This window comes from Pleurodeles waltl, chromosome 7, assembly GCF_031143425.1.
Source record: "Pleurodeles waltl isolate 20211129_DDA chromosome 7, aPleWal1.hap1.20221129, whole genome shotgun sequence".
Lineage (NCBI taxonomy): Eukaryota > Metazoa > Chordata > Amphibia > Caudata > Salamandridae > Pleurodeles > Pleurodeles waltl.
The window spans coordinates 504557157-504579555 of NC_090446.1; the positions used below are offsets into that span (position 1 = coordinate 504557157).

At 42.6% G+C, this 22399-nt stretch overlaps 1 protein-coding gene across 1 annotated transcript in view; it reads left to right on the forward strand.

Annotated features, from left to right (window-relative positions):
- ZNF646 (zinc finger protein 646) overlaps nucleotides 1-22399 on the forward strand; it is an 80212-nt gene that overhangs the window by 48793 nt on the left and 9020 nt on the right. The window contains exon 2 of the mRNA XM_069244196.1: nucleotides 13896-13949. The gene's annotated coding sequence lies outside the window, so the exon portion shown is untranslated. The remainder of the gene's footprint in view (nucleotides 1-13895; nucleotides 13950-22399) is intronic.

A 22399-nucleotide genomic window follows, 5' to 3' on the forward strand; every position in this document is an offset into this window, starting at 1 on the left:
AAGCAATGAAAAAAGACTAGCAACAGAATAGCTGTCAAGCAGTAATGCAACGACCACAGCATGTCGTAAGCCTTATATAGCCGTACTCACAACTTAGTAATCGTCTCTCTGTCCATGTTTCATCCTCACTTCCTCTGCCACTGCCCATTCCGACATATCCCTTAGCCAGTCCTCAAACGTAAGGGGTTCAGGGCTCAGCCATTTAATAGCGAAACGACAATGCCCCAGTAATACAAATTTGCAAGTAAGTTTCTTCCCCTTTGGCACAGGGAACAGTCCCAACAGGAGGATTTTACGTGTAGGTGTGATCATCCAGCCTGTAGCCTTATTGAGGTTTGTTACCATCTCCCTCCAGAAAGGTGTTCAGGGTGAGCTTTGCCACACTATATGCGTGAAATCAGCTATCTGACCAGGTGGGACAGATGCGGCAAAGCGCCTCGGAGTCAGGTACACCCGGTGAGGGAAGTTATAGTGGATAAATTTAAACCGCGCATTGGAGCTCACCCCTTTGGCTCCTTCATTCACTTGTTCCCACTCCTGCGCAGTCAATATGTCCCCTAGTGCTGCTTCTTATTTCGCTGGAGCCTTGTGGGTCATCTTGGGAAGATCTTCCCTTAATGCCCTGTGTAAATGGGATATTAGCCAGTGGCCCCTAACCATGTTCAGGAGAGTCCTTAGACCAGTGGTCTTCACACTTTTTAATGCTGAGCCCCCCTTAATGAGAAAAAAACCACATTGGGACTCTCCAAAATTTTCACAATTATTCTACTAAATTGGTAATATTTAAATATGTCTGGACTTATTTAAACATTGCAATGAAGCTCTGATACTGTTTTAAAAATAAATCAAATACATGATGCTAAACATACTATTCTTGTCTGGTGGATCTTACTAATTTGCAAAAGTGTCCACAGTGCAATTATTGGAAGTGGAGGCTTGGAAGGGTATTTGGAGTACTTCCCCTTTTGACACATACTCCCAGTTTAGATGTAAATGGCAAAACATGTTAGTGATGGCCCGTTACAAAGAGGTTTACTGCTGCTTATGTTTTTTCAACTTAAAATAAAGGACTGTTAGCATAATGCTTCTTTTGGCCAGAGCCTGGTTTCCCACCCAAGTTTTAAGACCCCTGCCTTATACTGTGGGAGACCAGCGGCTCCTCTGGGAAGCAGGGCCGTAGTGTTCACGCTCTCCCCAGTATTTTAGCACACTGCAGACACTGCCCCGGGCCCAATTCAAAGAAATCATTAGCAGCATCCTGGGTGATAAACTGGCATCCCACATAAAAATCCCCTAGAATATCGCATCCCCCACCTCTCCACTTTTGGACGGACATTGTCTCAGTTATTCTGGCAAACGGATGTAAGTTTCAGAGAGGCATGTCCCTTGCGTATGGGGCCCAGCGCAGCATATATACAACAGTCCGTGTCCACGCTCCACATACCCAACACACCAGAAATGGTGCGACGTTCTGCACTCATTTGACGATAAGCAGAGCAGGCAGAGTCAGGTCACCATAGGTGCCTTTTAAAAGAGTCTTCTCCCAGCTATCACCATTGTCCAGCCAGTGGATGGAATGCTGCAGGTGTGATGCCAAGTAGTATAGTTCTATTATGGGATGCTCGATCCCACCAGGCTCCCACGTCTGCGTAAGCTTGGAGAGGCCCACCCTTTTCCTCTTGTTGGCCTAGAGCAGGTCCAGAATCAGTCCATTCAGCTGAGTGAAATGTCACCAGGGGATTTCATAGTGTGTTCTAGAGTCCGGACAGGCACCTAGGAAGCATCACCATTTTGACAACAGATGCCTTGCCCATTAGAGCGAGGGACAGCTCTCTCCAAAAACGAACTAATGCTTTCAGCCCCTCCAGCACCCCGCCCAAATTGAGGTAATGGACTCTACCTTCAGTATGGCCAGCCTTATCCCCAGATATCGAAGTTCCTCCATCCCCCATGGGAGCCCAGCCCGCGGGAGGGAGTCAAGTGTGTCCCAACTAGTGTACCTATTGAGAACAGGTGGGACTTTCGGGTATTAACCCGGAGTCAAGATCCCTCTCCGAAGAGTTGCAGGGCATTCATATGTGTACGAATCAACTATTCTGGCTGGTGCACATAGATCAATGTGTCATCCGTGTATAAGAACACCACATGCATGGTCTTCCCCCACCCGGATCCCCCAGGTTCCCAGCACCCTGGGCAGTAGTTCAGCCAGAGATTCTATGGCTATGTCAAATTGAAGGAGGCGACAGGGGACACCGCTGTCGGGTCCCTCTGGATAACTGAATCTTATCTGACACCAAGTCGCCCCTCCACACTTGGGCCACAGGGTCGGTATACAGTAATTTAACCATGCAGTTTAGTTTGGATCAAGGCCTACCTTCTCCATTACGAGCCACAGATACCCTCACTACACTGAGTCGAAGGCCTGCTCAGTATCAAGAGGCGTAAGGCCATAGGTGCCATCCATCAAGTGTGGTGCATAGTAAATGTGTGACAGACGATGAAGGTTGTGCCTGGTGCTGCGGTGTGGAATAAAACCACACAGAGCAGTGTGTATAAGTGCTGGTAGGTGTGGACGCAGCCGAGTGGCCAGAATACCACTAGGTATCTTAATATCCACATTTAAGTGCAGCAACTGTCTGTAGGCTGAGGGCTGTACCGGATCTTTGTCCAGTTTTGAGACTAGTGCTATTAGTGCTTACCGCACAGAGACAGGCAGATGGACGCGTTGTCTCGCCTCCTGATATACTTCCAGCAATTTGTCTGTGACTGTATCTGCATATTTATAGTAAAACTCTGCCGGGATCCCATTGCAACCCAGTGTTTTTGCTGTTTTTAAGCATTGTATACTGGCCAGGATTTCCTCCTGGGAAAGGGGCTACTCCAATGAGGCCAGCTCCCAGATGTGATCGGTTTATTGTGAAAAGTTATGACAAAGACTGTAGACCTTATTTTTTTTCTAATTTTTTTTAAACGTATATGTTAATGCCAACAGGCCTTAAAGGGTGGATCGTTACTACACTTTGTGAAAGCCTTTAAAGAGGATGCTCCATGAAATCTTACAAGTTACCATAGCAAGCAAGTTTTTTTTTTTTTGTTATTGGTCACCCACTCTTAAAAGTTCTGTGTGTAGAAGGATTTGATTTGTGGTAATCCTCGTAGTGCCCTTTTAGAAGGGCTGTGTTTTGGTTTTCTAACGGTAATTTTCTTTGTGTGTGTGAATCTATGACTATATGCCTGATAGGTACCTTGCGGGAAAGCTTATGTTAAATACAGTAGATCAGTTGGGTATGGTGACCAGCCAATAGTAAAGGTTATGGTATCACTGTGAAAAGTTATATCCAGTACTATAGATTTGAAGTGTTTATTATTCAAATATATGATAAAGGTGAAAAGTATTTGTTAAAATCAGTAGGTCTTTAAGTAAGGATTGTCATTACACTGTCTTACAGACTGCAGGCTGGTATTCTGTTACACAGATTACTGTAGTAAGCAAGACTTTTAGTACAGGAAAGCCCCATTGACAAACCCTGCAAATAGAAGATTTTTACTGTGATAATCCTTGTTAACCTTCTTTAAAAAGGATTTGATTTGTCAGCTGTAATTTTGAAGTTATTTTTAATTGTACGACGGATTGGTTCCTCTTGGTAAAGTTTATGCTCAATTCAGTAGGCCTGAGATGGTTCTTTGAGAAAAAGTATGTTAACTGCCATATGCCTGATCTGTTTCTAATGAAAGGTTATGACAAAGACAGTAGTCCAGGATTGTTTATTTTGAAAACTAAGTCTTAAAGCCATATTGGTCTTTTAGGGTAGGTTTTTATTATGCCGTAGATAGGTATTTTGTTACAGGGGATCTCACAGATTACCATAATAAGGAACTGTTTGGGTGTTGGCAACTCCTAATGACAAAACCTGATGTTAAAATTTTTTTTTACTGTGATAATACTTGGTAACCCCCCTGACAATGATTTGGATTTTGTTTTGGCAAGTGTTATGTTATATAGTTGTAATTTTATGATTCTGTGCCTGGTGGGTGCTTTATTAGAAAGCATATGCTCAATACAGCATGCCAGGTATTCTACATACACCTTTGGAGGACACACTGAAATTCAGAAGTTCTTTAGGGAAGAAACTAAAATAATTGAAATTTGGAGTATTGCACAGAAACACCAAGTATGTTTGCTGTGAAACTTCCAAATTAAAACAAAGGTGTAGCGCTTCGATTAGCCTTGGCCGGGAAATGCATAGTGATGTGCTGGAAGTGCATTGTAGGGCCCCTCAGATATGTGTGTGACAAATATGACAAACATTGGCAAAGCAAATAGGTCTTGATTGTGCAAGAGCAATTGGCAATGTCCATGTGTTTTAGTCATGTTATACACCAGCAAGAGGCGTGTCGTAGAGTGGTTGGCATACAGTGCAGTGTTGTGGAGTAGAGTGGCATACAGCAGAGAGGACTGGTGTAGATTGGAGTGGTGTTGAATGAAGTGTAGCAGAGTAGAGTGAAGTGGCATGACATAGATTGGTGTGGGGGTAGAGTGGTGTAGAATGTAGGTAGTGGCCTGGAGTGAAGTAGCATCATGGGGAGTGGAATGGGGGTTGAGTGATATTGAGTGGAGTGGCGCACGATTGAGGGGCGTAGAGTGGAGTTGAGTTGAGTGGCACTGAGTGAAGTCACATAGAGACCTAGAGTGACGTGATATGGAGTGGCTTAAAGTAGAGTTGACTGGCATAGTCTGCAGTGCAGTAGAGCAGAGCAGAGTACAGCACTCCACTCCATGCCAATTTACCCTTTGCCAGAGTAGAGTGCAGCAATGTAGAATGCATAGCTTAGAGTATGCCTGGTGTATTTGTGCTCTGCCATTGCAGACAACACATTTTCAATTGAAATGGCTGTTACATTTGCGCAAACAAATTTTACCAATAAAACTATACAGAGCAAAATGATAATGCGTGGAAATAGCTTCACCTAGTGGATTGATTTTGTTTTGCTCATTTTAAAATATTAGTTTCCACCAGACTTCCAAATTACCAAAAAACGTTTCATTGGTGCTTTGGTAATTCTTATATATTCTGACATATCTGAACAGTTAATCTACAGACATCTAAATTTTGTTGTGTGCTAGAAAACCGCCACAACCCCAGCAAGATTGTCACATAAATCTTCTCACTTTGAAATCATAGAAAAAAAGTATACCCAAAGCTCCCTTGAAAGACAGACCCTGACATTTGACCTCTGTCTTTGAATGCGTAGCAAATATGACAAGATAAGAACAAAATTTACGGACCTGTTTACAGAAAGCGAGCACTTGGAAGAATACAGTAAACAAGGTATGCTCCACGGGAGGGACTAACTACGTCAAGCTGGACAGCCTAAAACATATAAACCCAGCACATACCAAGAAAATATGAGTTTCAAATCACAAAGCCAGTGGTAAGCAATGGGCGGAATGCATTCCCAAGGAAGTTTTCAGAATGTCCACATGAGGTCTTTTCACAACCAGACAACTGCACTCTCTGGTAGGGTTCTTCATTATTAAAAGGACACAGTGAGAATATGTAGCAAGACAACAACAAAAACAAGTGCAAGATGAGGGGTGAGAAGTAAACATACGAGGCATGGTCCTTAGAACTTTAACGTATCTATCTGATGACAAACCACTATAAGAAAAGGGAAACAACAATAGATGTGCAAAGCTGTAGTCATCTATAATATGAATGGGACCACAATAGACTGAAGGAAGTAAACGTTGAAGGAAGTAAACGTAATGAGGTTTTGCATGATTAAAGTGGTAAATAGGTATCTGATAAAAAAATGTATGACTGTATTGTAACTCAGAATATTTATAATCATTGTTCAAAGAAGTGGACACAACAAAGGATTATGTGAGAGAGAGGAGAGAAGAGCCTGTTCTGTTTGTTTTTCCTCATCCCTCCTAATTATTCTCAGCAAGAACAGTACATAATAAAGAAATTAAAATTAATAAACTCTGAGTGAAGGAAGACAGGCTCAATTGTCACTCCTACCATATACAGTAATGAGATACAATGTACGTTGAGTTCTAAAGTCAGTCATGTTCCATTGTTCACGAACATCAACTACAACACACCATCAAATTTGGCATGGGTGAAACCGTCAGACTAAATATTCATACCTGTGACATACACATACAGGTCAGCTTAATTGTTAGGGCTAAACTCAAAGATACTTCAGCTTTTGTGGATAAATAACATAACACAGCCACAAGCCAAAGGAAAACATTTTGGGAACTTCAACTAAAAAATCATAGTAGTGAGCAGTCTTCTTAAAAGATCTAACCCACAAAAAAATTTGAACTGTAAATAATTTAAAAGCTGAAAGTCACATGCAGTGTTTGTGAACATCTGTATGAACAAAAATATTTAAATAATTACAACCACTGTACAAGCCCTACATCGAGTTAAAAGAATGAAATACCCCAAAATATCTAAAGGGAAGTTGAGAGGTGTTACTAGAGGCTCCCACATCAAACTTTAAAATACAAGAAATTCACAGGTAACCATAATTTCCACCCCCATAATACACTCTTACTAATGTCAAACATGTTTTCATAGATGCTGTACAAAATCAGGAATTACATCTATAAGGATCATTCTTGAATAGAATTTAGTTTATCAAGAGTAAACATTTGTTTCAACACTGCAGAATACCGAAAGTATCTGTATGTAATGAGTATGTTATAATGTGTACAATAAAGTCTCACGACAATGGCAGAAAACCAGCTCATCATATCCTCAGTGTCACATTATTTCATCTGCAAAAGCACTAAACAATGCACAAAGTAGTTTGCACCCATTGTCAGAAGAAACTCATGTTATTATTGCAAAGTTCATACAAAGAGCATGTTTGTTATTTTTCAGACCCTTTATAAGTATAAACATAGAAGTACAAAGTATGAAACATCCCTTATTAAGAAGTTAAATCCACTGGTATGGTCCCTATTTGCCAAGGAATAGGGTCTATACAATCCTTAATGTCCACACCAAATTGGCATGCGGACAGACCTCCGCTGACACATGTTTCAGCTTTACAAAAGGCTTCTTCAGGGCTCTAAAATGTATTTCTCGAAGATGCCATCAATTATTCTTTCACATATATAAGATCATCTCACACTGGAGTAATCACAGACCCCCAAAGCATTGTATCGTCAAATGTATATCGGGTCCTATCTGTGTTGCGTATTGTACCAGGAATATTCAAGTAATTTGAGTCACAAGCATGGAATAAACACACAACCCATTGATAAGGGTTTGCGTACCTCAGTCGCATCCTCGTGTTGATACTATCGCAACAGACTTGCCTGCACCCGCCAAACTCTAAACCAGACCCATTTATTTTACGTAACTTGGGTTTAGGCGGTAGAACATATAGCCGTGAACTTGATAGTTGGCATTCCTCTCCTTGGGATTAGGTGGCAAGTGAGTTCTGACTGTTACATATTGAGTGAGCCATGTTGGAATTGTAATTTAGAAACTATTTATTATTCTTGGCTCTGTTGTTTTAATGCGAATTAGAAAACAACTGCCGCTATGGAGGGACAAAAACGTATCTTGGGCAAAGGTATAAAAAAAAAGCAGCTATCGATGGTGCTGAGACATAAGACGTCAACCAACACTTGTTAAATGATGCTTCAGACGGAACAGAATTACTCCGGGACAACAGCACTAAACAGCCTTATCTTCAAGCCCAGCTATTCAACCTCCATGTAGTCAATTTCACTTTCTAGGTGACACCAAAAGCAAAATGAATGTGAAACTGCTTTTGGAGTCCTAAAACATCAGCAGTTGAGGAATTTAACAGTTCCTTACACCGAAGAAGCTTTAGCGGACACAACAAGCATAATGCAAGCTATGTGCTTGAGAAGAGTGATCAGTGTAAGGGACTAAGCATGGAGGTCTTCCGGTCGCCCTCTGTTGACCACTTTAAAATATAACTTCTGCAAGCACAGAGCAGATCACAAACCTCATTTCAAATGTCTTCAAATAGCTCAGTAACAACTTTCATCTTAGCGTCTTTTTCCCAAGTAGGGGAAGAAAGGAAGGCTGTTCATCCTCAGCTAATCTGAATGAGAAGCAAAACAAGATAAAGATTGGGTTTTGGAGACTACCTGTGACATCTGGGAAAGAGATTAGGTTGACCACCCAGTGGGAGTGTAGATGGTCAAGAAATGTGTATTGTTAAATCTGACCAGAGCTTACAAATAATAGGAGTGGGGTTGAATCACTAAAGCTACTATTGAAGGAGGTAGGTATTTTGCACTGTGAACTGCTGGCTCCTTGGGCTTCAAGGTGAGGGAAGAAGATGTAAGTGCCAGATGAGTAGGTAGGTGGCTCAAGTCAAAACAAGGTACCCTGAAAGTCTAAGTTGAAGTGTGTTACTCAGACATTTGTGACACTTGCAGACAAATTAATGTTAGTGGAAATTAGCCTGAATGGAGGGTAGGTACGTTTTTGTTCCTCACATTCTCTAAAGTGATCTGTAAATTGGCTCTTAAATCCGAGGTGTGGCAATACTGCTATTTAAGATGGTATGTTATTCGATGTTGCGTTAAAAGTAGATGCAAAATAATTTCACTGATATTCATTAAAGAGTGCCACAGAAAACTATAGATTCTAAGATAACCAAGCTGACTTTAATCTTGATTTGATCACTGTTCGGTAATTAGACCATCTGTAGTAAATGTGTCAGTATAAAGGTGGCACTTTTATTTCAGCCTTCTTGGATTTAACTAAGGTATTTGACACAGTTTGACCTAAGCCGTTTGATTCACACTTCTTACATTGATAGATCTGCCTTTGATAAATATGGCAGATTTGATGTTGTTACCTTCCCCTTTTTGCTCTTTATTCTGTTTCTTTCAGATTTTACCAGCGTAGATAAAATGTTTGTTCTAGCTGCTCCCACATCCTCCAAGTTAAATGGAATTTAATGTTGGTCTTTATTTTATACGGAAGACACCATCCTACTGGGACTTGGATTATAAGGTTTTATGGTTTCACTCTTATAAACTGTGGCCATCTGTGGTTAATGGAGGAAGTGGAGGTTCAAAAAGTGGACAGCTACACATTTCACCGAAATGGTGAATTGGAAAAGCATCTTGAGGGGCAACAAGGGCTAAATTTGGAGGTGTGTTTTTTTTTCTTTAAAAAGACACCCAAGGTTTTTCCCACTTAATGCAAGTGTACAACCTAAACTTAAATCAGTTACCATGCATAGAAGTGACATCTACGATCATGGGAAATTATCAACATCCGATGACAGAATCACTGTATGCGGAGTGGTGTTATGGTTGTGGTGTATGCGCTGATAGGAGGTTAGGCAGGAACTGGGTTGATAAGCATTAAGATGCAAGCAGAAGTGGTGCTGGACAAGTTTCTTAGGTTGCACACTGCAAGAATCAAACATGAACATAGGGAAGCTTTTTGAAATTGTACAACCTCTACTACTTTTTAAATGCCCATGACCCGGTTTGGAATTTAGTAGCCTGATGTTTACACAAACTGGAGGATATTCCTATTAGAGATTAGAAGCCATATGTACAAAATCTAGAGATTGCAGTTTGCTAATTGTGATACCGAATCAGAACTAGGAAATTGTAATTCCTAATGTACGACAATGTGCAAGTCTGAAATGGCAATTCCTGGTGGGTCGCTAATCGACTTATCTCATGACCTTGCAGTTTGCAACTCATTAGGAACTGTAGCCATCACAGGGATGGTGGTCTGTTGGGGTCAGCAGACCACCAAGTCTTTAATTGCCTTTTCATAAAACATTTTTTTAAAGAGCTCGTTTTTCTTTAAAAAAAAAAAAAAAAAAAAAAGTATGCTTTTCAAAATATAAATTGAAACGTTTAAATTTCATTTTTTAAGAGCAGGCAGTGTTCAAAAGGACCACTGCCTATTCTTAAAAAAAACATATTACTTCCAACGTTCACAAAGGGGAAGAGGTCTCTTGGGGACCCCTTTCCTTAGCGAGTGGTTACCACCACATTTGAGTTGTCAGTAAAAAAAAATGTTTTGTGCCTGTAATTTGGTCCCAAAACATTCATACAGTGCTCTGCAATTCAATATTTGGCTAGGACACCCTAAACATGCTCCTTCCAAATACCGAAGCCCTAAATGCAAATTGCGATTCGGTAACATGTTACCAAACTGCAATTTGTGTTTTGTACATATGAAAACACACTTTTGCATGTAAAAACGGCCTGATTCTTTAAATCTGACTGTTTCCGGCCACAGAAATGCTTTTCTACATATGGCCGTAGGTCTCGCGATTTACAAACTTAACCCACATCTCTGTATTTATACCCTTAGTTTGGTTGTGCTACCTGATTCGAAGCACTTTAGTTCCTATTTTTATAGCTTGTGTTTTGCCCCTAGTGGCTTTGTTGGTTGATGTGTGTACGTGCTTTAGTTCTCCGTGTAGCGTTCCTTCATCCCCCCTGCCAAAAACATACTCTTCTCTTGACTGCTAATTTCCTCATGCAGGGTAGCTAATACACCATTTATAACCTGTTTATAAACTAGTTGATATATCACAAACGTGGATTAGAAAAGCCACTAATGCCGAGACCCTGTGAAGTACGAATAATTTAAGAAATGGGATTGAACTGCAGATTCTAAGGAGCTGATAACCTGCACAGTTTAAAGGGGCCGGGATTATCGATTGTGACTAGTACTTCTGCCCCTGCACTGTAAAATTAGAATGAAAGTCCTTGAAATTTCAGCTAACCATGGCAGCCAGAGATAACAGGTTGCTTTTCTGCATAATTTGCCCCAATTCCGTGGACTTCTCCACTCCAGTTTACTACCAGCTCTGAGCAGGTGGTGAATGGCAGTGATTGGTCCAGTGTGGATCTTGATGGTGTGGATGTCATGGCAGGCTCTCCTTAGGCAGGGGGCTGGTTCCATGATTCCCGATGGTGAAATAAGGGGTTTGGTGGGTGCCGTGCAGTGTCCGTGACCACAGCCCCTGTCTTAGAGTCCAATGTGTTTTTTCCCAGTTGTGGAAACACAGCTTCTAAAATCAGGCAGGATGTAGCTGCACTCAGTAATTTCAAGTGTGAGATCACCGGTCCTTGACCAGTGATCATCGGCCTCCATCAGTAGTCATTTGTGATGCTTTAACACCGAGATGCAGGACAACTACAATTTATCATTTACAGTCGCTTGCTGCCATTCATTTGGTAGGGTTGGAAGTCGCATTTGGAGGCTTGGGTCAGCTATGAAAGAATAGGTTCAAGGACCTAATGTACTGATGAGTAGGAAAACGTCATTGGAGTGTGATGTATGAAGTGCACTCCTGGAATGTTTGGAGCATGTTCTGTGAGCAGTGGGCTTTAAGTGTTCTGGATATATAGAGGACCAGCAAATAAAAAAGCCCTGTACCCCACAATTATTAATCGCCTGTCACCAGGCATTAGTTGAGTTGTGTCCTGGACTAAGCAACGTTAGCCAAGTTGAAACTACAACTTTGGACACTCAAGTGATGAGCGACTCTCCGAAATCATGTAGAGTACTTGCCAGGTAGCTCGCACTGTGAGCCTTCTGTACAGGAAACATGTTGGGTGCATTAAGAGCAGGAGGGGCCCAGTTTTAATGCACCTAGAACATGCAGTCCTACATCTTTTTCTAAAGTTGATGATGTATTTTTTTTCATTAATGTGTACCATTAGTAACCCTAATTTCTTGCCATTCACGTTACTTCAAAGAAAGTTATAGGACCAGTTTTATTTGCCAGGTAATGTCGCATTCAGCCTCCTTTTGAAAGATTTTAATATAGTATGATGTTTATACAAGGGAGTAAAATACACACTCAAACACTGAGCAACCACCCCCAATGCCATGCGCAGAGGCCCCCACCCACATGACATTCATGTCACCCCTCATTGCAGCTACCAGCAGTCCCCAGTGTTGGCTACTGAGAATTCGTAATGGACTGTTCCACCACAATCAAGTCTTGCAGTAAAACGTTGTGACAAAAAAAAGAAACGGTTGTGATGGCCCTGGAATTCTTGGGCATGAAGGTGTTCAATGGAAGGCCTCCATATGATAACCCACCTAAATTCACCAATCATGGTCCAAACTCCCAGTCCATCATCAACTGTTTAGTCATTTCACTACCACTAATCCCACTGCTCCAGCAATACCAAATTAAATACACCACTGATAGTGGCCACTCCTATTAGGTGCTCTCACTTAGACTAAGCATCCAACCCATGCTTCAGCACCAACAGATATTGGATCAAAAAACTCAGACCTCAGTCTCCTGGCCAGAGATCCCCTGACTGCCAGAACTTACATTATAAGCAATCAAGTTGCTACATGAATGGACTTCAGTGCCAATCTGCTAACTCATGCTGCCCCAGCCAAATGAGGATTACGCCTATGCAAAGGGGGCAACAAGACTCTCGTCCAAATGCAGAGCCTTAAGAAAGAAATTAAGAAAAGACAGATTCTCAGTGAAGCCAGCTCGGCAATCCTTTCCCTGGGAAAGGCTAAAAACATTAAGGAAGAGTACAAAAACACAAAAACAACTCTGGGAGGATAGGAGGTCCAGCAAAAAGGCATTCTGGACAAGGCTGATATACAACGCCAGGCAGACTAACTCCAGGAAGTTTTGGGAGACAATGGGTTTACTAGAGCAATAAATGTAATAAATAACTCCGATATTCCAGACACTGTATGGGTGGCTCATCTTGCCCTTATATGTGCAGCTGACCAGTGTCCCTCAGAAGTTATGACCGTGAAACGCAGCCACAGGGATAATATGTCCATACATAATGAAATAGCCTGCCTACACAACATCTTTCATAAATGCAGATCCAACGCTGGAGACGACAAGCAAAAGCATCGGCTCACAGATGAGTGCAACCCTCACTCACCATCTGAAGTAAAAAAACTCATAATTGCTTGATGCCGCAACAGACTGCCAGGGCTGAGCAGTATGCCACAGGCCATCTTTAAAGAAGACCCTCAGTTCTGGGGGGATACAGTATCAACACTATACAAAGAGGTCCACATAACAGGCTCCATCTCAGAAAGTTGTTGCGGCTCCATCATTAATGCAGTCTTTAAAGGAGGAGATAGGTCTAATCCAATTATAGGCCTATAGTTCTCCTGGATAAAGAGGCCAAATGTGCCTCTCTAATACTGGCTGACCTCATGGGCTGGTCTAACATGAACAGTATGTGGTACCCGTAACTCAGTTGGGCTTTAGGATAGGACTTGCCACCGCAACAAACATCTTAGCAGCTTCCTTTATAATTGACAGATGAAAGCGAAAAAGGAAGAAATACGGGTAAGGGCAACAAAGTAACAGTGTTAAGAGTTTGAAGAATTTCTTTTATGTTTGTGTTGAAAATGTGCTGATGTGTTTTTAGATGTGGCGACATTGTTTCCACTATGTTTGCTCTGAGGAAGACCGAGGTGTTCGATATGCGTGAGCGTTAAATACATTTTGTAACAGTTTCCTGGAGTGCGGGCTTCTTTCTGGAGCTAAATGCGAAGGAATTTTGTATAATCTATAGCGGGTCCTGTGCCCGCTTGCCCGGCACCGGCCCATTGGTGGAAGTGATTGGATTAATGCAGGAGCATATATATATATATATATATATATATATATATATATATATATATATATATATATATATATATATACACACACACACTTAAATGGACAAATTATTACTTGTAGTTAGGTGTTTATGATACGTATGCAAACTAGTATCACATAAAAATGAAAACCCTGTGTATTATACCGGTGCATTTAATGCACAAATACAAATGTTGCTGTGTTTAAGTTCATTGTCCACTGTCGCTGGATTTATTTAATTTGAAATCTTTTTACCTTTGTAGCTCGGTAGGGCGACAGAAGAGTTGAAAAACGGAGCCAGTTTTCTCTCTGAAAAGGTAACTTGCTTTGCCTATTATCCAATTAACATCCTTCTTGAAATGCCACCGTGTGTATGCGAAAATGTAGGGAAAGCAGTGAAAAAAATTCTTTTGTAATCCAGTTACTATAGCTTGACATATGACTAACTCTAGTCAGTGCCACTGGACGTTCAAGGGTTCCAGCTGACCAGGAAACCTCCCCCTTTCACAAGAGGGTAGTTTGCTTTTGTAATAACACGGTGAGATAATGCATTATGAATGCAAAGTCATGTTTTCTTCTGTTCCGCATAATTATTATAAACTCTTCTCTGTCCATCTACTCAGTGTAAGTGATTTTTTCTCTGAATAATTGGACAGCACACAACATTCTGTCAACTACATGCCTTTGCCAGATTTCATTAAGATACGGCATATGATCTAGATAGGATAAATATTGATGTGTGCATCTCCTACCAAAAACTAACACTACGATCATCACTTGGATTTGTATAAACCTTAAAAACTTTGCAAATTACATGTTTCAAAACCTCAGAGCTTCCTTACTGTCCCATCGGTTTAGTACTGTCAACACGTTTCAGGGATGCCAGGATATTAGAGTTGGCCTTCAGTGCCCTAACTTTGGTACACAACGCAGTGTAGTAACAGGGTAGTAACAGTTCCTACACAGCTGCGTAGATAGAGATCATTGATCAGGCTTCACCTCTGAACGCAAATGGGTTTCTAGTAGTTGGAGGCACAAAGCCACGAGTAGCTGTTGCATGGTGCCTGCTGGTCACGTGATGCAGTCATCCAGTGGCAAGCAGTTGACGTTACCTTATGCATTCTTTTGAAACTGTACTGAGGACATCTGAGAACCTCGCCCAGGTGCCTGCGTGCTGAATAACTGGCAACAGGCCATGAAATAGCCTAGATGAGCCGAGCCTTCACTATCTTTTGCGGTCTAGTTCCTACTTTGGAGTCTGTGGCACTTTAAAATGCAAAGGATTTAGCTTCATATTTCGCAAAAACACCAAATGTTAGGACAGCTAGTCACAACAACTCTAATTATTGTGTGACTTTTTTGCAGTCTTTTAAGATCTCGTTAGACCTTTTAGCCATTCCCACAAGTGTCGACTGTTTCAAATAACATTGTGAACACGTGTAATTTTCCTTATTAAAACAAGATTCACTTATATGTTCAAAACCAGCAGCCATCCTAAAGTGTAAAATAATGAAGGTAGATCTTTTTAGAATACATTGCTCCGTAATTTGACGCTGGCAGCACCAGCTGTCTGTCAGGTGGTTAAAGTATTACCTCATTAAGCTGTAAAAGTGAATGTAAAAAAGTTCTGTTTCTAAGCTGTAAATCTCAGCAAGCTAGACACACCCACTCTCTTTTTGTTATGTCTAATTATCACCACAATGTACTCTTTATTTTGAAATGGAGTGCTGTCACCAATGTCAGCCTACATGATATAACTGGCTGGGGACAGGGGGGGATAAGAGTTGATACTTTCGTTCAGGTGAAGCTGAAAGATTCGAGGTTTGCACAATCCCAATGTGTAGGCAACTTGTGTCGCAAGTTCTTCCTGTTTATCTTATAAAATCACCAAAAATGATTCCATTTGTTGACTGTTTCTTCTACCATCTCCCTCTTTCTCTCCCTCTCTTTGTCACCTTTGCGGGATCTTTTCCATTCCTGCTTTCTCCCTTCGTCTCTGTTTTCCTGTGATTTTCTTCCTTTTTCTGTCACCCTTTTCTACTCTTCTCGCTCATGCTCTCGGTCAAAATCTGTTGACAAAAAATATGTTGCGACCCCAAAAAGTAAGTGCTGGTGCCCACCACCTGCATACACGGGGACACATGAAACACTGGGTCCCTCCTTGGACAGTGGTTGTACAGCTGAATGCTGTAACGAGGCATTAGTGTCTTTGTCATTACTAAGAGGGTGAATGTGAAAAGGGTGTAGTCTCTTGTTAACAGCCCTTAGGGGGGCTTTGCGCTACTCACCTGTGCAGGAGAAATACTGACAGATATAATGACTTTTTATGAAGTGCTGAGGACAGCGCTTCTAAGTATTGTGAATAACAGATGTCACTTACCCAATGCATTGTGCTCAATTTACCTACCTCGGAAAGGTTTAAGGCTGTGTCTATTTTGCTGGAATTCGAGCTTTTCACCTTGTGAACTCTGCAATAGACAGTGAGTGATTGGCTCACTGAGCCATCCTCTTCGATGTGCCCCCTAGTTGGATGCTCATCCGCAGCGTTCCTGGCAGATGAATAGGTGTATGGGAAGAGTGCCTGAGCCAGAATGATCAGTGTGGATGATAGAGAAGTTTCTAATGAAGCTGATGCTGTCCATCCCAAAGGGAACGCCCTTGGAAAAGGCCACGCTGGGAAAGCCCTGCTAGAGTTGCCCGGGACCTGAGGTGATCCACTGGCACCTGACAGGTGCTCACTTGGCTTAGATAGAGTTTGTGACAGGTAGGCATTTGGGGCTGTTTAATCCTCTTCACCGTCCTAGAGATTGGCATATCTAGGCTGTAAGTGTCATGGTGTCAGGGCCCCCCTCAAGAAGAGCAGTAATAGCAGGACCTGGCAGCTCTGGTTCCTGTGAATGTGTCAAACTCGGCCTCTCCCCTGCCCCGGACATGGCTGCAGACCGGGAATCATTCTAGATGTTCTGCAGGCAAACATCGTAGTTAGGAAGAGATGGTAAGCTGTATTTTCTTAACCACTATGCAGAGGCAGACACATTCCTGCTCACAAGCCCAGAAAGAGAAGTAACTTGGGGAACTCGGAGGACAACCTGTCTTCTAATATCCTGTACCCAATTTGACTAATGGTGCACCTAAGGCCTTCATTACAAGATGACCAGAAACTGGTGGGGGTGCGGGGGGGTCGGGGGGTGGTATTGGGGGTTGGAATTTTAACCATGGTCTCCACACAGGTTTCGGGCTATCATAAGTTGCAGAACCCAAAAAAGACGAGACACATGTGGGACCTGGAATTACTGGGTTAAGCACTGCAGGTTTTTACTAATTCTGGGACATTTTCTGCGGACTTTTCCACCTGCTGTGCACAGGTTGACTGTGTGCACTGAAACGTCTGGATTTTACCAGGTGCAGTAAAACTTGGCCTGGTATTCTCGCACACAGTAATCTGTGGAGTGAGGCCAAGAGACACCTCAAAATTGCCCAGCGCAATAGCTCCCTGGGGATTCTGCTTCCGATGACTGATAATAAAGCCGTAACTCTATGTGGGTTGTATGATCCATGAGCGAGTGCTGGCATAGCTTCTAGACTTGATCCGGACGACTTTGATGGTATTTATTCTCCAGAAAAAGACATTACTTCTGAATTTCCCGTAGGGTGTGGACCGAGGAGTAGTACGGCTCCTTGATTCCACAGACATGCAACTGCTCTTCGAGTCCACAGGCCTACAACTTTCCAACAGTGGATTGTTGACCCAAGATCTGGGAGTCTCTGTTCCATAGGGAGGCGAGGGAGTTGCTGTTTACTGTTCCTAGGCTCCCTAAATCCCAATCGAAGGTATTTGTATCACTGGGTTATAAGAAGGGTCGCTATACATGAGACGCATGGCACTGCACACCTTCCAAGTGGGGTAGCAATTTATCCCCTTTGTCCCTTATTCAACAGGTGCGTAGTAGAATGTACAAGGGGGCACATACTGCATACTGTTCGTCCATACTTGAGGAAACTTTTAAAGCCTATCTGCAGATGCTCCCTGCATGAAAACAACATGGCGATTGATCCATCTGAAGACTGCATCCAGGGCCAGATGTACGAAAGGATTTTACCCATTCTGTGTCTATGGAGAAAACGCTTTCGTACATATGGCCCCTAGTGACTACTTTCCCACTGTTCTAAGAATACCATCGAAATTGCTCTTTACAATCAAGTTGTTACGTCTGAAGAGAAAAGAAGCCGAAACACAGACCGATCTAGGTGAACAATAAGTAACTGTGTTGGTCAACAAGCGTTGGCAAAGCCAATATATCTCAACTTTAAAAGATTGAACTATTAGCTTTAGTAATTCCTTTCCATTTGCTTACATGCAGAGGCGTCACGACACATGGGCACTCATGGCTGGAAATCATGGGTTTCTGTTAAGGAAAATCTATTCCAACATGGTGCAGACGGCCATTTTTAATTAACTGATCTGTATATTAAAACATTTTTAAAAAGTGAAATCAGTTTGTGAAAAGGAGAGCAGTTCACCCAGAAGCACTTTGCAACTGGTGCCTCCTCGTCAACTATAAATATATGTACATAAACGTAATTATTACACAGGGACCAAGTGGGATGGGCAGCTTAGCAGTCTGTATCAGGAAGAGGGGGAAGGGGCAGGGCATGAAAAGAGAGCACACAAGGATAGTGATGGAGTGAAAGAGAGCTGGGAATCACAACTACTCCCATGGAGAGGTACATATAAAATAAGAGTCCCTTTAAGTATGTACAGGAAGAATACAACTCATCCAATCAAAACACTTTATGACGAAAGTGATCCTGGACAGACGAAAGCATTAATACGGAGACTCTTCTGAATCAGAAACAGACAGCGGTCCTAGACAGCAAAGCCATACAGTCATGAGCAATGGACAGACACCAATCCCACTCTATATGTTATGCATTGGAAACAATAGGTTTGCCTGTAGACAGTTAAAGCCAATAAGTCTCACATTTGGCACTTATTTTGCTAGTGACTTAGCCATGCTGTAAAGCATCTCCGAAGCTCTGATTCTGTGCAGCACAGCTAAATAAGAGACAAAAAGCTTATCATCTCATTTTGTAGGCGAATACACCACATGTGTGCACCTTCAAAATGATGATGATGCTTTATTTTCTTTTGATTTGCTGATCCAAATCAGACCGGCAAATAAAAATTGCACAAAAGTGGGTGAGTTTTTCTTTTTTTCTTTTTTTAATGTTTTGGCACTTAGGTGTGGGCAAGCAACAGTGGGGCAGCAAAGCAGGTGGACAGAACATGGGCAGAGGCAGCGCAGAATCAACTTGGGCAGGGAGTATTGCCTCAAGCAACACAGGGGAGCTGCAAGCAACACAGAAGATGTCAGTATGTGGGCAGGAGCATAAAGGCTGTGGGGGAGGAAACAGTCGAGAGGCAGCAGTGTGGAGCATGGAGGGCAGGGAGAAAAGCAACAGACGAGAGCGAGCAAAGTGGAGATAGAAGCAGGGTAAGCACATGGGCGACAAATCAGCCTAGGCAGGGGGGCACACAAAGGCAAATGCATTGCAGATTGAGGAGAAGAAGAATCGCAAGAGAGAGCACTACGGGTAGGGGAAGAGAAGCAACCTAGGAAGACAGCTAGAAAACACATGCACTCGTGCAGTGCGCAAGCAAAAAGAAAAAAAGGAGAGCTGAAAAAGTGAACAGTGCAAGGGCATAGTAGTGTGCCCACGCTCTAGGGGAGGAAGAAACACAGGAAGAGGAAGGAAAGCCCACACACCTAATGAATAAGAAGCAAGCAAATTAGAGTGACAGTGAAGCAAACCAATGGGAAGCAGTGGATGGACTCTACGACTACTGAAGCTGACACTATGTCTCGCACCAGACTGAGCATGCATTGTCTAGTAAGCAAGACCTACAAATGAAGATTTATATTTTGCAACTCAAAGGTCTGATGGGAATGTTAGAAAGTATGGGCCTCCTAATGTACTACCAAACACTCCTTGCCCTTCATTTCACTCCTGCAGGTTCCTCCTTTAACCTTTCGTGACAGCGTTGTGTCTCTCTTTATCTGTCTTTCTGATCTTTGTTTTTCCCCTCTTTTGCACTCGATAAATATCTGATGTGGCCAAAAAAGTGCCAGTCCCCAGAAGTAATTGCTGTTGCCCGCCACATGCCCAAAATATGCACAACCTATGTAAAAAGACTTTCGGAGGCTACTTTAGACGTCTTCTGTCTGTAAATCCCTGTGTGTGTGTACTTAAAAAGTGCTAAATATTAAACTTGAGCACTAATTGTTTGCCAGATTTAAGCGTACCAAATATGTGAAGGTTAGGACTTGAGTATTCCTCCAAACGGAAACTTTTCCCACTTGAAGCAAGACTGCCTTGCTGACGGTCTTTTCCTCTCCTTGGCGACAATAAAGCCAGTTTGATGTAGGGAGGTTTCCCTTTCTAGATTTCCAGGCTAAAAGCATAGATACCTGCTCTCTAAGTGCCAGCAGATTTTGAAGTGAGGATTAACCCTACAATTGTCCCTGATCAGAAATTACGGGGGCCTAAATTTTCACTCTGGTTAATATTTGCAGCAGTTTACATTCAATGCTGATGTCCGTCCCAAGAAATCAGTTTCTATCTTAATGAAGGGCGTCCTTGGGACAGGCGGGTACTGGCAAAAGGTGCCTTGTTCTCTATCTTGGCTGTTTTGTGAAAGCATGGCATGTGCTGCAAATTGCCTTTGCAGGCCAGCAGCAACTGTAAGATGGGAGTGTTGGTTTGCACAAGTCTCTCCACTCATGAAATGTGCTTTCTGCCCCTTTCTTGGGAACCGCTGCAAGATTCCATGAGGTACCTTCACTCTGCTTCTTTGTGCAACTCTTTTTTTTCTTTTTGTTCATTTTTTTTTTTTTTGTGGCACACCTTAAATAACGAGGGTCAGTGCCACAAATATTGCATACACCTTGTCTGTTGAGGTATATTCTTCCACCCGGGAGTGGGGTATAATGAAGTGCTGAATATCTGTTGCCTAAGTTCCTGATGTAGAGGTCCACCATATCCGATGTCCACAATGTTGGGGTCTCTGTTCTTCAGACTTGTGGCTTAAACTTTTTACCGTTTTGGTCGCACATATGTTGACTGTCTCCTGCTTGTTCTCATGCTGCTGGAGATGTGACCTGAATAAAGTGCCAGAGTACTGCAAAATTGCTTCCAGAACTGGCAAGAGAACACCAGATATGGTCACGTAGCTGGACACCCTCCCAGATGTGGCTGCCTGAACTGGACAGAGTACACTAGCTAGGAGACTCACGAGCTGGGCACATTTCCAGATGTGGTTGACAGAACTAGACCTAGGGCCTGATTTAGATATTGGCGAACAAGTTGCTCCGTCACAATGGAGACAGACATCCCGTCTGCTAAAATCTAAATCCCATTATATTATTTGTGATTAAGATTTCAGCGGGAGGGAGATCTGTCACCGTTGTGATGAAGTAACCCATCCGCCAGTATCTAAATCAGGCCCGTAGTATACTTGATGTGAACTCCTCAGCTTGACAGTGTTACATGTGGTTGTCAGAACTGAACATAATAAACCAGATTTGGGCCCCTAAGATGGACACTGTCCCTGCTGTAGCTGTCAGAACTGGGCATAGTATACCTGATGCTGCCTGCTAAATGGTGAACAATGTTCTTTTGTGGCTTCCAGAAGTGGGCATAGCTCACCAGATGTGGTCACCTAAGCTGGCCTTGTTTCCATTCTTGTCTGTCAGGCTGGTTAACTACTCCCACAGTGGATTCCTAAGCTCACATTTCCATATGTGGTTCACAGAACATGACCCACTTCACCAGACATAAACTCCCAACCTGGACACTGTTCTAGAAGCAACTGTCGGAAGTAGACTAGTACAGCAGACGAGATATTCTAAATTTGGCCCTATGCTGCAGATGCGGCTATCAGAATCGGATTCAGTGCACCACATGGTCTCCGAAACTGGATACAATTTACAGATGTTGCTTCCATCCTTGAAAACCATAACTTCAGAATTATCCTCCAGTACTATGCAATGCACAGTGAAACTCCCGCTCACCCTTTCCTCTTACACTCCACTCCCCTCCCCTCAACCAAAGTGTTAAAATTACTCCAAGGCCCCTGGTGATGTTTGCAGTGCCAGCACTCCGCAGTACTCGGTGCCTACTCGGTCTTCATAGTAGGCTTGGCATTGGGATTGGTCCTGACCCAGCAGTGTAAACAGCAGCACACAGGCTGTGTCAACAGGTGCTGTTTGTGTTCTGTCCAGGAACACACCTCTCTTTGGCAACCTCTGTTTTCCATCACAACGGGGGTGTTTCTCTCGGAGGGTCGGGGAAAGGTGTGTGTGTGTCAAGGTGTTCCTTCTAGGCTGAACAGGTGCCCCAGTATATTTCTTTAATGTCTAGATTTGTTGTCACCTCACAGCTTTGTTTTATTGGATTTAAAAAATAATATAATTCTAAGACTGTATGGCGGTCGGTCTGATCGCAGTGTGTATATTCTCTGATTGGCTCCCGTGAAGCTCTGCTTTCAGCTCCTTAATTTGAGCCCATTCACTAGTCCTTCATTTATGGCGCGGTAATCTCTTACAAACTAGCATTGGTCTCCTAGATGCCCTCTTAAGAAAGGGTCACCGACGACAGTGTTTTTTGGCCCCTATGCTCCTCACGTGTGCGTTTTACATATAGGTGTCTTATGTGAGCACCCATAACCTGGAACAACACCCCCCTGTTCATTAGAACGGCCCCATCC